This window comes from Gadus macrocephalus, chromosome 12, assembly GCF_031168955.1.
Source record: "Gadus macrocephalus chromosome 12, ASM3116895v1".
Taxonomy (NCBI): Eukaryota; Metazoa; Chordata; class Actinopteri; order Gadiformes; family Gadidae; genus Gadus; species Gadus macrocephalus.
Window position 1 is genome coordinate 18,803,101 of NC_082393.1, and position 13,331 is coordinate 18,816,431.

General features: G+C 51.2%; 1 long non-coding RNA gene across 1 annotated transcript; it reads left to right on the forward strand.

Moving 5' to 3' along the window:
• The first annotated feature begins 365 nt into the window (after window positions 1-365).
• LOC132469803 (uncharacterized) lies at window positions 366-1,606 on the forward strand. The gene is made up of 3 exons (XR_009528492.1): window positions 366-623; window positions 685-921; window positions 1,421-1,606. It is a non-coding gene; the product is annotated as an uncharacterized LOC132469803 (long non-coding RNA).
• Window positions 1,607-13,331: the final 11,725 nt, after the last annotated feature.

Sequence of the window (13,331 nt, forward strand, 5' to 3'; positions counted from 1 at the left end):
GTCTCCGGGAGCATTGTGACCCTGATCCGACCGGACTTCGCCCAGTTCCCGAACTTGACGGACACCGTGGCAGTAACATGCATACACTTTGAGACTAAGAACTGCCCCACTACCCTCCTTCACCTACAGACCACAAAGGGGCAATACACAGGACCAGTGGGAGTCGTCCCAAACCCGCCTGTGCCGGTTCTTATTGGGAGGGACTCCCCACTGTTCAGCCAACTGTGGGCCAGTATGGCTGGAGAGGGGGGGAAATCGGGGGAACCTAAAGGAAAGAGGACACCGGAGAAGGGCGAGGGGCCGATATGAGGGATGTACGGATGTGTGGCTTACATGAGGTGGACCCACAGGGGTCAACCGATCCTCTATCAGAAAGTGACTCAGGAGACGCAGGACAGGAGGCAGGGAAGGCGAGTATGGGCGATCTGTTCCCGATGGACCATGAGGCGACGCCAGAGCTTGTTTCATTATCGGGACGGTTTGGAACGGCCCAACTGGCAGTGTTGGGAAAGTTCACTTTCTACGTGAAGTAGTTAAAAGTTCAGTTCACAAATTTTAAAATGAACTAGTTCAGTTAAACGTTCATAATTCAAAATGTTGAACTAAGTTCAGAGTTCCAAAAAGTTCATTTTTTCAATATGTTGCTGTGAGCAATACTTTTTTTCCGGTATTTTGAACATTGAGCCCCCTTTGTGGTTTGTCTAGGATGAAATACAGTGGTTGATTCAAGTATCGTAGCGAAATACATTTTTTTCTGTCGGACTCATTGCTTGTTGGCCGGAAACGGGGGGTGTTCACGTTTGGTTGTAGTCTTTTTGCTTGGTTCTAGCCCTACTGTTGAGACGGAGAACCAAGCGAAAGACTACAACCAAACGTAAACAGCCCCCCTTTCCGTTTCCGGCCAACAAGCAATGATTCTAGGTGGTATTCTAGTCTGCTGAGCTAAGAGCCAGAGAGCTAACGTTATGGATTGTACATATTTATAATTCGAAATTCGTCTCAGCCTTTATACCACAGATACTCTAGGGTCTAAAGCATATAACCGCTTTGTCTGATTACAGTTTAATTCATTTTTCACAATTTAACAGCTCTCGTTTTGAAGAATAACCATTTGTTTCAATGGAAATCGCGACGATCTATACTTTCAACATAAAGTGTACATATTTATAATTTCAAATTCGTCCCAGCCTTTATACGAAAGATAATATAGGGTCTATAGCATATAACCACATTTTCTGATTACAGTTTAAGGTAACAGTAAGCTGACAACACCGCAACTGCAAATTAACCACACAATGATAACCATGGCAACCGGTCAAACAACAAGGCGTTCTGCGCGCGCATCCGCCGTGTTGGTAAACAAATAACCCCCATATTGAACGAAGTTAAACCGATTGAGCATGCCGTTCACAGACAACAGAATGAATGAGTTCACAGTAACGTTCATCAGGCAGTAATACAGTACGTTCAGTTCACGTTCGCCCAAAATATGAACAAGGTCATGAACTATCGTTCAATGAACGCGTTCAGGCACAACACTGCCAACTGGAGCATCCCAACCTGACGAGTGCTCTCCAGCAGGTGACCGTGTAGGACGGGAAGGCCATTGAGGGGGTGAGACTTATCACATACCCTCATTTTGCCATTAAAAACAAATTGTTGTATCAGGTCGTAAATAGGAATGATGAATGTGTAGAGTTGCTGATGGTACCACGTCCCTTTGATCAATGAGTCCTGCATCTGGCACACTCCCACCTTCTTGGGGCTCATCTAGGGGTGGAGAACACCCTGGACCGGATCAAGGCAAGATTCCACTGGCCGGGGGTAAAGAAGGCAGTGGAGATTTCTGCCGCAGTTTCCTGGAGTGCCAACAGGTGGCACCAAAACCACATTGCCGTGGCCCATTAATTACCCTACCCATTATTTCAGTTCCTTTCAGAAGGATCGCCATGGACCTGGTGGGACCACTACCCAAGAGCAGCCGAGGCACCACTACATCCTGGTGATACTGGATTATGCCACTAGGTACCCCGAGTGTGAGTACCCCTCAGTTTACCACCCGCAGACCGATGGACTAGTGGAAATCTTCAACCGGACCCTGAAGCAAATGCTGAAGAAGGTGATGGAGGCGGACAGACGGAATTGGACCAGCTGCTTCCCTATCTCATGTTCTCGATCAGAGAAGTGCCCCAATCGTCGACCGGCCACTCCCCCTTTGAACTCCTCTATGGGAGACGACCCCGGGGGCTGCTGGACATAGCTAAAGAAGCCTGGGAACAGCAACCGTCACCCCATCAAACCATGGTGGAACACGTGGGAGACATGAGGGACCAGAAGGCCACCTTGTGGCCCCTGGTGCGGGAACACATGCAGGATGTCCAGGAGGCCCAAGCACGGGTCTACAACAGAGGGGCCCAACAGCGCGACTTCCAGCCCGGAGATAAAGTTTTGGTACCCACAACAGAGTGTACGTTTCTGGCCCGGTGGAACGGACCATGCGAAGTACTTGAGAAGGTAGGGGAGGTTAATTATAGAGTCCGACAGCCGGGACGTAGGCGCCCGACCCAAGTTTACCATGTGAACCTATTAAAGAAATGGAATGCTCGGGATGTGCTATTTCTCCAAATAAGGCTACCAGCGAAACCGGGCCTGCCAAGGTGCCCCTAGAGGAACAGCTGAGCCCAGCACAGAGGCAGGAGCTCATGGAGTTGGCCGACCGGAACCAGGATGTGTTCTCCAGTGAACCGGGCCGCACCAGTCTGGTACAGCACCACATCAACACTGAGCCCGGGAAAATGGTGAAATTTAGACCCTACCGCATACCGGAGGCCAGGAGATAGGCCTTCAGGACTGAGGTATGGACTAAGTTGGCAGCGGGAGTCATTGAGGAGTCAAACAGTGAGTTGTGCAGCCCCATAGTGTTGGTGCCGAAACCCGATGGCACCATACGCTTCTGCAATGACTTTAGAAAGCTAAATGAAATATCTAAATTTGAAGCCTACCCCATGCCCCGAATAGATTAACTCATAGAACGGCTAGGGACCGCCCGTAATATCAGCACACTCGACCTGACAAAGGGTTATTGGCAAGTACCCTTAGCTCCCGAGGCGCGGGAGAAAACCCATTTTGCCACTCCTGACGGGCTCTTTCACTACAGGAAGCTACCCTTCGGATTGTACGGGCCCCCGCCCACCTTCCAGAGGTTGATGGACCGGGTATTCCGTCCCCATCGTGGGTACGCGGCCTATATTGACGATATAGTCATCCATGGGAGTGAGTGTGACACCCATTTGAAGCAGGTGAGCGCAGTATTGCAGGCCTTACGGGAGGCGGGGCTAAGGGCAACCCAAAGAAGTGTCAGCTCGGTCTGCAGGAGGCGGAGTACCTGGGCTACAACATTGGGAGGGGATGTGTGAAACCCAAGATGAAGAAGGTGGAGGCCATACAGGACTGGCAACAGCCTCTGACCAAGAAACAGGTACGCACGTTTGTGGCCCTTACCAGCTACTACCGTAGGATTATTCCCCACTTTGCATCCCTAGCCAGCCCCCTGACAGATCTGACCAGGGACCATCTGCCCGACCAAGTAACATGGACCGAGGAGACGGAGAAAGCCTTTCAGGACCTAAAGGGCGCACTGTGTTCACTGTGCTGGCAACCCCGAACTTCGCCAAACCAATGGTGGTGCAAACGGATGCGTCGGAAACGAGGGCGGGGGCAGTGTTGTCACAACTACAAGAAGGTGAGGAACACACGGTCATTTATTAGCCGAAAGTTGTTGCAGAGGGAACAAATCCACGTCTTGCCATCAAGTGGGCCCTAGAAACCCTGAAATACTACCTGTTGGGACGGATCACCCTGGTCACGGATCATGCACCACTGATTTGGATGTCAAGGAATAAGGACAGTAACGCCAGGGTCACCTGCTAGTTCCTATCATTGCAATCTTTTGCCTTCTCTGTTGTTCACAGGTCAGGGGCAGCCCACGGGAATGCAGATGCCCTGTCGATGAGGGATTCTCTAGGGAGCTGGACCGCCCCTCCCTCCCTTGTCGCCGGTTTTCTCTCGCGAAAAATTCGCCCGATACGCGTCTCTACGTTCACTTTTTGTATGGGATCTTGTCACCCCGTCGCATTTGGTGTGAACGCACAGTAACGCGTTCAGTGTGGCCAGATCTGGAACTTTATCGATTACTTATGAACCGATGTATGGACCCTCCAGGTGACAACCCCTGGAAACGGACTTTGGATTACCGTTTTTCCCACCCTGGTGACGACTATTTACTCGGTAAATAAATCACCCTTTTGAACTGCTCTCTGTCTTGTGTCGCTGTGTCTATTTAACTTGGTGGCGTAGAAACCCCCCACGACTGGCCCGCTACAGCGTGTTTAGTGTGTTTAACGACGGTAGAAAAATAGTGTGTTCGCTCTGTCTCTACTGAATACTCACAACAAAACAAATCAACTGTTTTCACTCTCCCTAAATGCGCAAGCTCACCGAGTAATAGCTCTGTACTACCGCGAGCGCTCTAAAGCAACTCGTATGTCCTATGCATCTCGGATTAACTAAAATGCAAAACAATAAAATACAATTAATCATACACTACAATAAGTGATCACTAAATATGAATCAAAATATTCTAAATCTGAGTAAATTACAACATGGAAAATGGCTCTAACAGGGGGACGCTTTCAGGCGTCCGCACAAATCCTAACACGAAACCGCATAGGTTCGGATTTATTTATTTATTTAAAAATCACCCAGGGACATGGTTTTAGAAAAATGCAGTTTGGGCACGGATCCGGTTTCACCAAAAAATCGTCTCCGTGTGGATGGGGCCCTAGTCAAGTCTCTCAGCAGGGAGTTCTAGTCAAGTCTCTCAGCAGGTTCAGGCATGTAGATGCGTTACACATGCTAAAGCAACCCAACGCGCCCAACGCGTGTTTTGAATAACAATGCAACAAACAAACAATGCCTACAATAAACATTTATCAAAGCTCAAATCTGGCCAAATGTTTGCTTTCCGGTCTTTGAAGAGAGTCTAGAGCAGCGTTACTCATTGCGCGGCTCACGAGTCACATGCGGCTCGTCAAGCTATAATTGGTGGCTCGCATGGTAGCTTCCTATGTGGTAACACAGCCAATACATTTTTTCAAATGTGCTTCATAAAGGTACAACATTGCACTACAAAAACGCAAACATCTGAATTATACTTGTCCCTTCACCCAAATAATGAAGGAGAAATTAAAAGTATTAGGTGATCCCTAAAGGGGGAATTGTCAACCTGTCAAACCTGGCAACGCAGCCCGCAAGCGTGTGGCATTGTTTACAACACGTGACCGCTCAAAATTTAAAGGCGGGCTACGTAAGCTCCGCTAGCTCCGCACGCTCCGCTTGCCAGCTGAAATACGAAATGGACCGGTTTTTAATAAAAAAAAGGGACAGAAAAGAACTCAAAAACCAGACGAACAGACAGACAGTGTTGCTAGTGGAGTGGATGAGGGAAATAAGTCTGAGGACAAAAATCAGCAGGAAGACATCGGAGAGGGGACGGGCAGAGAAACGGCAGACAATTAAAAAACGAAGAATAAGAAGCATACAAGATGAGCACAGAAAATTTCAAGAGAAGTGGACGGACAAATTTGTTTTGCACGGTATGAACCCTCTATGTTTGATTTGCAAACAAACCCGTGCCGGTTTCAAACGAAGCAATCTGGAGCGCCATTTCAAAACGGCGCATCCCGGCACATGTCTCTTTGTCCTCTCTTTCGCTGACCAGTCCTGGGAATAACATAATTGTATTACTGCCCTCATCCCCTTAAGTCTGGGACGTAACACCAATTTATATGAAGAAATGCACATTTGCAAAGGTGACTTAGCATGTTGTCATAAAAGTGGCTCTCCTTTTGATTTTGCAATGCCAAAAAAATGTCAAAAAAATAGTGAGGATCACTGGTCTAGAGTAAGTCAAGTCTCTCAGCAGGGAGTCCTAAGTCAAGTCTCTCAGCAGGGAGTCCTAGTCCAGTCTCTCAGCAGGGAGTCCTAGTAAAGTCTCTCAGCAGGGAGTCCTAGTCCAGTCTCTCAGCAGGGAGTCCTAGTCAAGTCTCTCAGCAGGGAGTCCTAGTCAAGTCTCTCAGCAGGGATTCCTAGTCCAGTTTCTCAGCAGGGAGTCCTAGTCCAGTCTCTCAGCAGGGAGTCCTAGTCCAGTCACTCAGCAGGGAGTCCTAGTCAAGTCTCTCAGCAGGGAGTCCTAGTCCAGTCTCTCAGCAGGGAGTCCTAGTCCAGTCACTCAGCAGGGAGTCCTAAGTCAAGTCTCTCAGCAGGGAGTCCTAGTCAAGTCTCTCAGCAGACACACACACACACACACACACACACATTAGGTCTTGTTTACTCTCAGAACCAGGAGCTCCCAGTAGGTGTGGTCTTGGACAAGTTGTTGAATGTATTTTCATTCTTATATGCTATTATGTTATTCTATATGCTATACACATGTATAATTGTGCGTATATTATGATCAATTATAATAAGAATCTAAATGAATATAATTAGTATGGTAATTATTACTTAGCAATGGCTAGTTTTATATTGATCTTATGTGGTGTTTAACGGCAAACTAGTTGAGAAAATGAGAGCTCCTAAAATGTACTAACTGTAGATCTTACAAAAGCCTCAATTTTCTATGTTCTGTAGAAAGTTTTGGACTTGAGCGTCACACCACAAGTGTCCTGAAGAGCCACATTGCATCCAAAGTCTGTCTGGTTCTCTCTCTATCTGTCCCTCTCTAGATATGTATTTTGTCCTTCTATGTTAATGTTTTTATGTAGCCGTTACGTCCCCTAAGTGGGCTAGCGGTAAGGGGAGAAACATAGACCAGACCCATATAAGAAAGTAGGAGACAGGTGGTCCAGTAACGGTGTTTATTGCCAGCTCGAGCACACTAACCCTAACCCTCTTCAGGGAGACCCATGGCCAACAAAACAAAGAAAAGGTATCCCTGGTTAGAAACAAAAGATGGATCATTCTAAAAGGCAAATAAAAATACATGCGCTCATCCTCCCTAGCCACAAGCAATACAGGAGAAAAAAAAGGAACAAATAAAATGGCAGGCCTCCCCTACACAGCTCCTTGGCTCAACACAAAATAAGGGATAACAAAACAGAACTGCAGTTCACGGCAGCGATACAAACGGGCAGTAGTCGACAGCAGGCCACATCAGACAACGATCACCGGGGAGCAGAGAGCAGGTCATGGAGTCAAGAGCAGAGAGAGAGGCAACTGCCATGCTCCTCCTCTTTATACACATACAGCCAGAGGGGAACCCTCAGGGCCTTCTACGCCTTCAGAGGAGGCTATGTGTTTTGGTTTGGAGAGTAATGGTAAAATTGACCAATCATGGTTTGATTTTCAGTGGGTGGGACAAAAACAAAAGATTGTAGGCCTTCGTGAAGTCCAAACAGCGGGCAGGGCAGAGTGGTGAGAGCGATGGCGGAAGACGAGAGCAATGTTGTGGCTAGCTTGATAGCATCACCTTTTTCAAGGCGGCCTTTCACAAAAAAACGTAAATCAATTAAAAACGGAAGACCAACTCCAGAACTGGAATCGAAAGAAAAAGGTTACGACAGTGAAAAGGCATTTCAAAACCGAAAATTACCGGAGATATCCATGGATGACAGGCTGTAAGAAAACAAACAGGCTGTACTGCTGGAGTTGTCTACTTTTTACAACTGACAAAAGTCATCCACTTGGGTCAGCTGCAGATTTTTCAGCCTTACAAATCTGACAAAGTCAGCCCATCGACATCAAGATTCTGCGGCACACCTGCAAACGACGGTCAGTTTGAAAACTTTTGGGGACACAAGAGTTGATCTTCAGCTAGATGAGCAGCGCCGTAATCATACTACGGCCCACAACAACGAGGTCAGGCAGAACAGAGAGACCCTGAAACGTCTCATCAATATCGTCACATTTCTTAGAAAGCAATAGCTGGCATTTCGAGGACATGATGAAAGCAAAGATACCTTCAACAAGGGGAACTACTTGGAGTTTATGGATTTTTTGGGGGAGTATGACAGCCATCGGCACAAATCATCCAGCAAAATTCAGAATGATCTGATTCAATCAGTGGCGGATATAATGACCGAGGCAATGTGGGAGGAGGTGAGGAACACGCCTTTTGTCGCCGTTATGGTAGACGAGACAACTGACGTAAGTAACACCGCTCAGATATCATAAGTCCTGCGTTACACCACTGACGGTGGTGTGAAGGAGCGCTTTTTCAAATATGGTGATGTCAGTGGTGATAAGCGCGCAGAAGCCATAGCTGGACAAGCATGCGAGTTTCTGGAGGACTGCGCCTGCACCAATAAGGTAATTGCCCAGTGTTACGATGGAGCTGCAGTCATGGCCTCTGGACTGAATGGGGTCCAAGCTAAAATAAAGGAAAAAATACCACAAGCTCTCTTCGTTCACTGTTACGCGCACTCTCTGAACCTCGTCATGTCTCAAAGTGCTGCTAAAATCTTTAGCAGCACAAAATATAGAGTGCAAAATATTTTTCTCACATCTCCGTGACCTCGCAGCCTTTTTCTCAAGGTCAGCCAAACGCACGAAACTCCTGGATGCAATATGCCAGCGGAGACTGCCCAGAGTGGCTCCAACAAGGTGGAACTTTTCATCACATTTGGTTTGGGCGGAGAGAACTCTTGGAGCTCTTTGAAGTCATTGTGGACAACCAAAATAATTGTAATGATGATGCTGTGCATAGTGCTGATGGATACATCGCACTGCTGACGGGCTTCGAGTTCTGCTTTCTCCTCGCCACATTCAACTCAGTTGAATCTTGCAGAATAAGGAGTGTGACATGCAGTTCTGTTTGTCCAGCATTGATGACTTTTGCAGTGCCACAGAGAGAGAAAAGGCCAAATTTGTCTACATCGGGGCTCCCAGCGGTCGCAGGGCACGGAGAGTTGGAGACGTGCGGACAGGGTACCAGCAGCTGCATGGTGAAATCCTGGACAACATTCTCACTCAGCTGAGGAACAGGTTCAAGGACCAGGAAAGATTGATGTTCCTTGCCCTTCTCGACCCCAAGGAGTTTGCCTCATGCAGAGAAAACTTCCCCAGCTCAGAGTTTCAGAGCCTCGCTGAAAACTACGGTGAGGGATTTGTCCACAATGTTCTTGGCGGGGATCCAGCTGCGCTCCTCCGGCCCATAACCCTTCCAGTCCACCAAGTACTGCGTGGACCTCCCGATCTTGCGTACATCCATAATCCGGTGCAAGGTGTAGGTGAGACCTCCGGCGATGAACCTGGGGGGTGGTGGGTCTGGGAGCTCTGGACACAGAGGGGAGGAGGTGGCAGGGCATAGTACGGAGCGATGGAAAACGGGGTGAACCCGCATAGCCCGTGGCAGCTCCAGATGGAAGGCCGTCTTGGATATCCTCCGGAGAATCCGGAACGGTCCAACGTACCTTGGGGCCAATTTCCGGGTCTCTCCTTTCAGGGCCAGGCCCTTAGTGGACAGCCATACTCGCTGGCCAGTCTTCAGGGTTGAACCCGGTCGTCGCCGCCGGTCGGCCTGTTGCCTCATCTGTCTCTGAGATTGAAGCAGGGCCCGACGAGCCTGCTGCCAGCGGGTGCGGAGGCGAGCCACCGAGCTGGGAGCCGCAGGCACATCCCCAATCTCTGGGGAGGAGGGGAACAAGTGCGGGGGGTATCCCCACATGATCTCAAAGGGGGAGGTAGCCGTGGAAGCACTCCACTGTTGGTTGTGGGCCACCTCTGCCCACAAAAGGTTCTGACTCCACTTGGTTGGGTCTTTGGCAGTGTAGCACCGGAGATAAATTTCGAGGGCCTGGTTGACTCGCTCAGTCTGCCCGTTGGACTGGGGGTGGTAGCCCGAGGTCAGGCTTACTGATGCTCCCAAGTTGCCCCAAAAGGCCTTCCAGAAACGTGCCACGAACTGGGGACCTCGGTCACTGACAAGATCTTCTGGTGGTCCGTGGTAGCGCACCACCTCTCTCACCAAAATCTCTGCTGTTTGTTTGGCCGTGGGGAGTTTGGTCAAGGCAATGAAGCGAGCGGCCTTGGAGAACCGATCCACCACCACCAGGATGGCGGTGTTTCCTTGTGACGGGGGCAGCCCCGTAATGAAATCAAGGGTGATGTGTGTCCAGGGGCGATGTGGGACCGGAAGGGGTTGTAGGAGTCCTGCCGGTCTGCGGTTGTCTGGTTTCGCCCCCATGCAGACCGTGCAAGCCGCGACATACTCTGAGTTTCGGCCACCAGAATCGTCTCCGGAGTAATTCCAGGGTACGTCGGACTCCAGGATGGCCGGCCAATCGGGAAGCGTGAGCCCACTCTAAGGCCTTAGTACGGCAGGGTGGAGGCACAAACAAGAGGCCCTTAGGAGTCTCCGTGGGTGCCGGTGTGGGTCCTTGTGCCTGTCGAATCTCCTCCTCCAGATGACAACGTACAGCGGCCACGACTTTAGAGGAGGGGATGATGGTTTCCAACGCCGCTGGCTCCGCCTCCGTAGTGTGGAGGTGTGAAAGGGCATCAGCCTTGCCGTTCTTGGACCCTGGGCGGTAGGTGACCACAAAGTCGAAACGACTGAAGAAAAGGGCCCAGCGGGCCTGCCTGGGGTTCAGGCGTTTGGACTCCCCGAGGTAAGCCAGGTTTTTGTGGTCAGTGAATATAAGAAACTGGTTGGCTGCGCCCTCGAGCCAGTGACGCCATTCCTCTAGTGCTAGTTTGATGGCTAGCAGTTCCCGGTTACCCACATCATAGTTTCGCTCCGCCGGGGAGAGAGCTCGAGAGAAGAAGGCACACGGGTGGAGCTTGCTGTCCTCTGCTGCCCGCTGCGACAGCACCCTCCCTACCCCAGAGTCTGAAGCATCTACCTCCACCACAAAAGGTAGGGCTGGATCTGGAAGGGTGAGGATAGGCGCCGTGCAGAACCTTTGCTTGAGGTCCTCGAAGGTCTTCTGAGCTGCCTCTGTCCACACCAACCGACGGGGACCCCCCCGAAGCAGGGCTATGATAGAGGACGCCAAGGCACTATAATTACATATAAAACGCCGATAGAAATTGGCAAATCCCAGGAACCCCTGAACCTGTTTGATGGAGGTGGGTATAGGCCAATCCACGATGGCCTTGACCTTTTCAGAGTCCATCGAGAGCCCCTGGGGGCCCACTACAAACCCTAGGAAGGTGGTGGAAGCAGAGTGGAACGTGCACTTCTCCACCTTGCAAAACAGTTTGTTCAGGAGGAGGGCTTTTAGGACGGCTCGGACGTGGCTGACATGTTCCTGGAGGGACTTGGAGAAGATGAGTATGTCATCCACGTATACAAACACAGACACCTCCAGGAATTCGCGCAGTACGTCGTTGATGAGGTTCTGGAAAACCGCCGGGCTGTTTGACAGACCAAACGGCATTACGAGGTATTCGTAGTGTCCTGTGGGTGTGATAAAGGCGGTCTTCCACTCATCTCCGGCCCGCACGCGAACCAGGTGGTAAGCATTCCTGAGGTCGAGTTTAGTGAAGATTGTGGCACCCTGAAGACGCTCGAATGCGGTCGACATGAGGGTCAAGGGGTACTTATTCTTCCGGGTGATGTTGTTAAGTCCCCGGTAGTCGATGCACGGCCTCAGTCCACCGTCCTTTTTCCCCACGAAGAAGAAGGGTGCTGCAGCCAGAGACGTAGAAGGGCGAATTAGCCCAAGGCGCAGCGCATCTATGATGTAATCCTTCATTGCCTGGCTCTCCAAGACAGAAAGGGAGTAGAGACGCCCCCTAGGGGGAGAGGTTCCAGACAAGAGGTCGATGGCGCAGTCGTACGGCCGATGAGGAGGGAGAGTGGTGGCCTTCTTCTTGCTGAAGACCTCCTCCAGATCATGGTAACAAGTAGGGACCGTGGACAGGTCTGTTTTTTCCGGCGGGGCCAAGATGTTCACGCTTGGAGGGGTGCCAGCCGACCGAACAGGAGACACGGTGGTGGGAAATGAGGTTCTGGCGAATTCCTCCTCAATGGTAACGCGGGAAACGCCGGGTGGTGTCAGTGGTTGAGCTGGGAGGTGACCAGCCGTGGCACAGGCAGGGCCCCAGTGGAGTAGGGAGCCAACCGTCCACGCAAACTGAGGTTCATGGACAGCAAGCCAGGGGTAACCCAGCACCACCGGGTCCTGCGGTGTGGTGGTGAGCCAAAAGTGTATTGTCTCCTGGTGGTCATCATGAGAGGACATGATGAGAGGAGCCGTCACCCGCTCCAGATGTCCAGAGCCCAAGGGGCGACCATCCAATGCCTGGACCGCCTGAGGAATGGCCACCGGGGTGGTTGGAATCCCCAGCTGTTTAACCAGGGTAATGTCCATCTGGTTGACTGCCGCGCCGGAGTCCACCAAGGCATTGAGGGAGGCAATGGGATGGTTCTTGCCTACGTGACGGAGTTGTATGGCGATGGAGAGACGGTTGGCGGGTCCAGGGGTCTTAGCGCTACCACTCATCAGAGGCCCTGGGTCCCTTGACGAGTGCTGTCTTTCCCCTGTAGGTCTGGGCAGTGTTGTACTTGATGCCCGGAAGAGCCACAGTACATGCACAGGCCTCTTTGGAGACGGCGGCTGCGTTCTTCGCGACTCAGCCGGAGGCGGCCGAGTTCCATGGGTTCTTCAGGTAACCGGGCCGGGGCTGGATTGAGGATGGGGGTGGCTGGCCGTGGCAGGAAGGTCGTCATGGGTGCCCGGGTCTCCCGGCGGTCACGGCGACGTTCCTGAATGCGAGCATCAAGGTGGATGGCTAAGTGGATTAGCTCGTCAAGCGACTGTCCCCAGTCGCGGTTGACCATTTCATCCTTCACGGCCTCCTGTAACCCGCGGTAAAAGGCTGAACGCAGGGCTTGGTCCCCCCAGCCACTTCGGATCGCCAGGGTGCGGAACTCCATGGCGTACTGGGCTACAGACCGGGTCCCCTGGTTGATGGTAAGGACTCGTTGTGCGGCCTGGTCCTCGGTGCGCCCTGTGTCAAACATCAACCCTAGGCGATGCAGGAACAGCTGGCTGTCGTTTGCCTCGGGCAGCTGGCAATCCATGACAGCGGCTGCCCACTCCAAGGCTGATCCCGAGAGTCGAGAGATGATGTAGCCCACCCTCGCTGGTTCGGTGGGGAAGAGACGTGCTTGGTGGAGAAATATCTGGGAGCACTGAAGCATAAAGCCCCGACAGGCTCTAGGTTCCCCAGAGAATGGTTGGGGGGCAGATAGAGGTATGGTGATGGTGGGATCGACGGGAGGCAGAGCAGGGGCAGCGCGGGCACTGGGCTCGGCCCTACTGCTA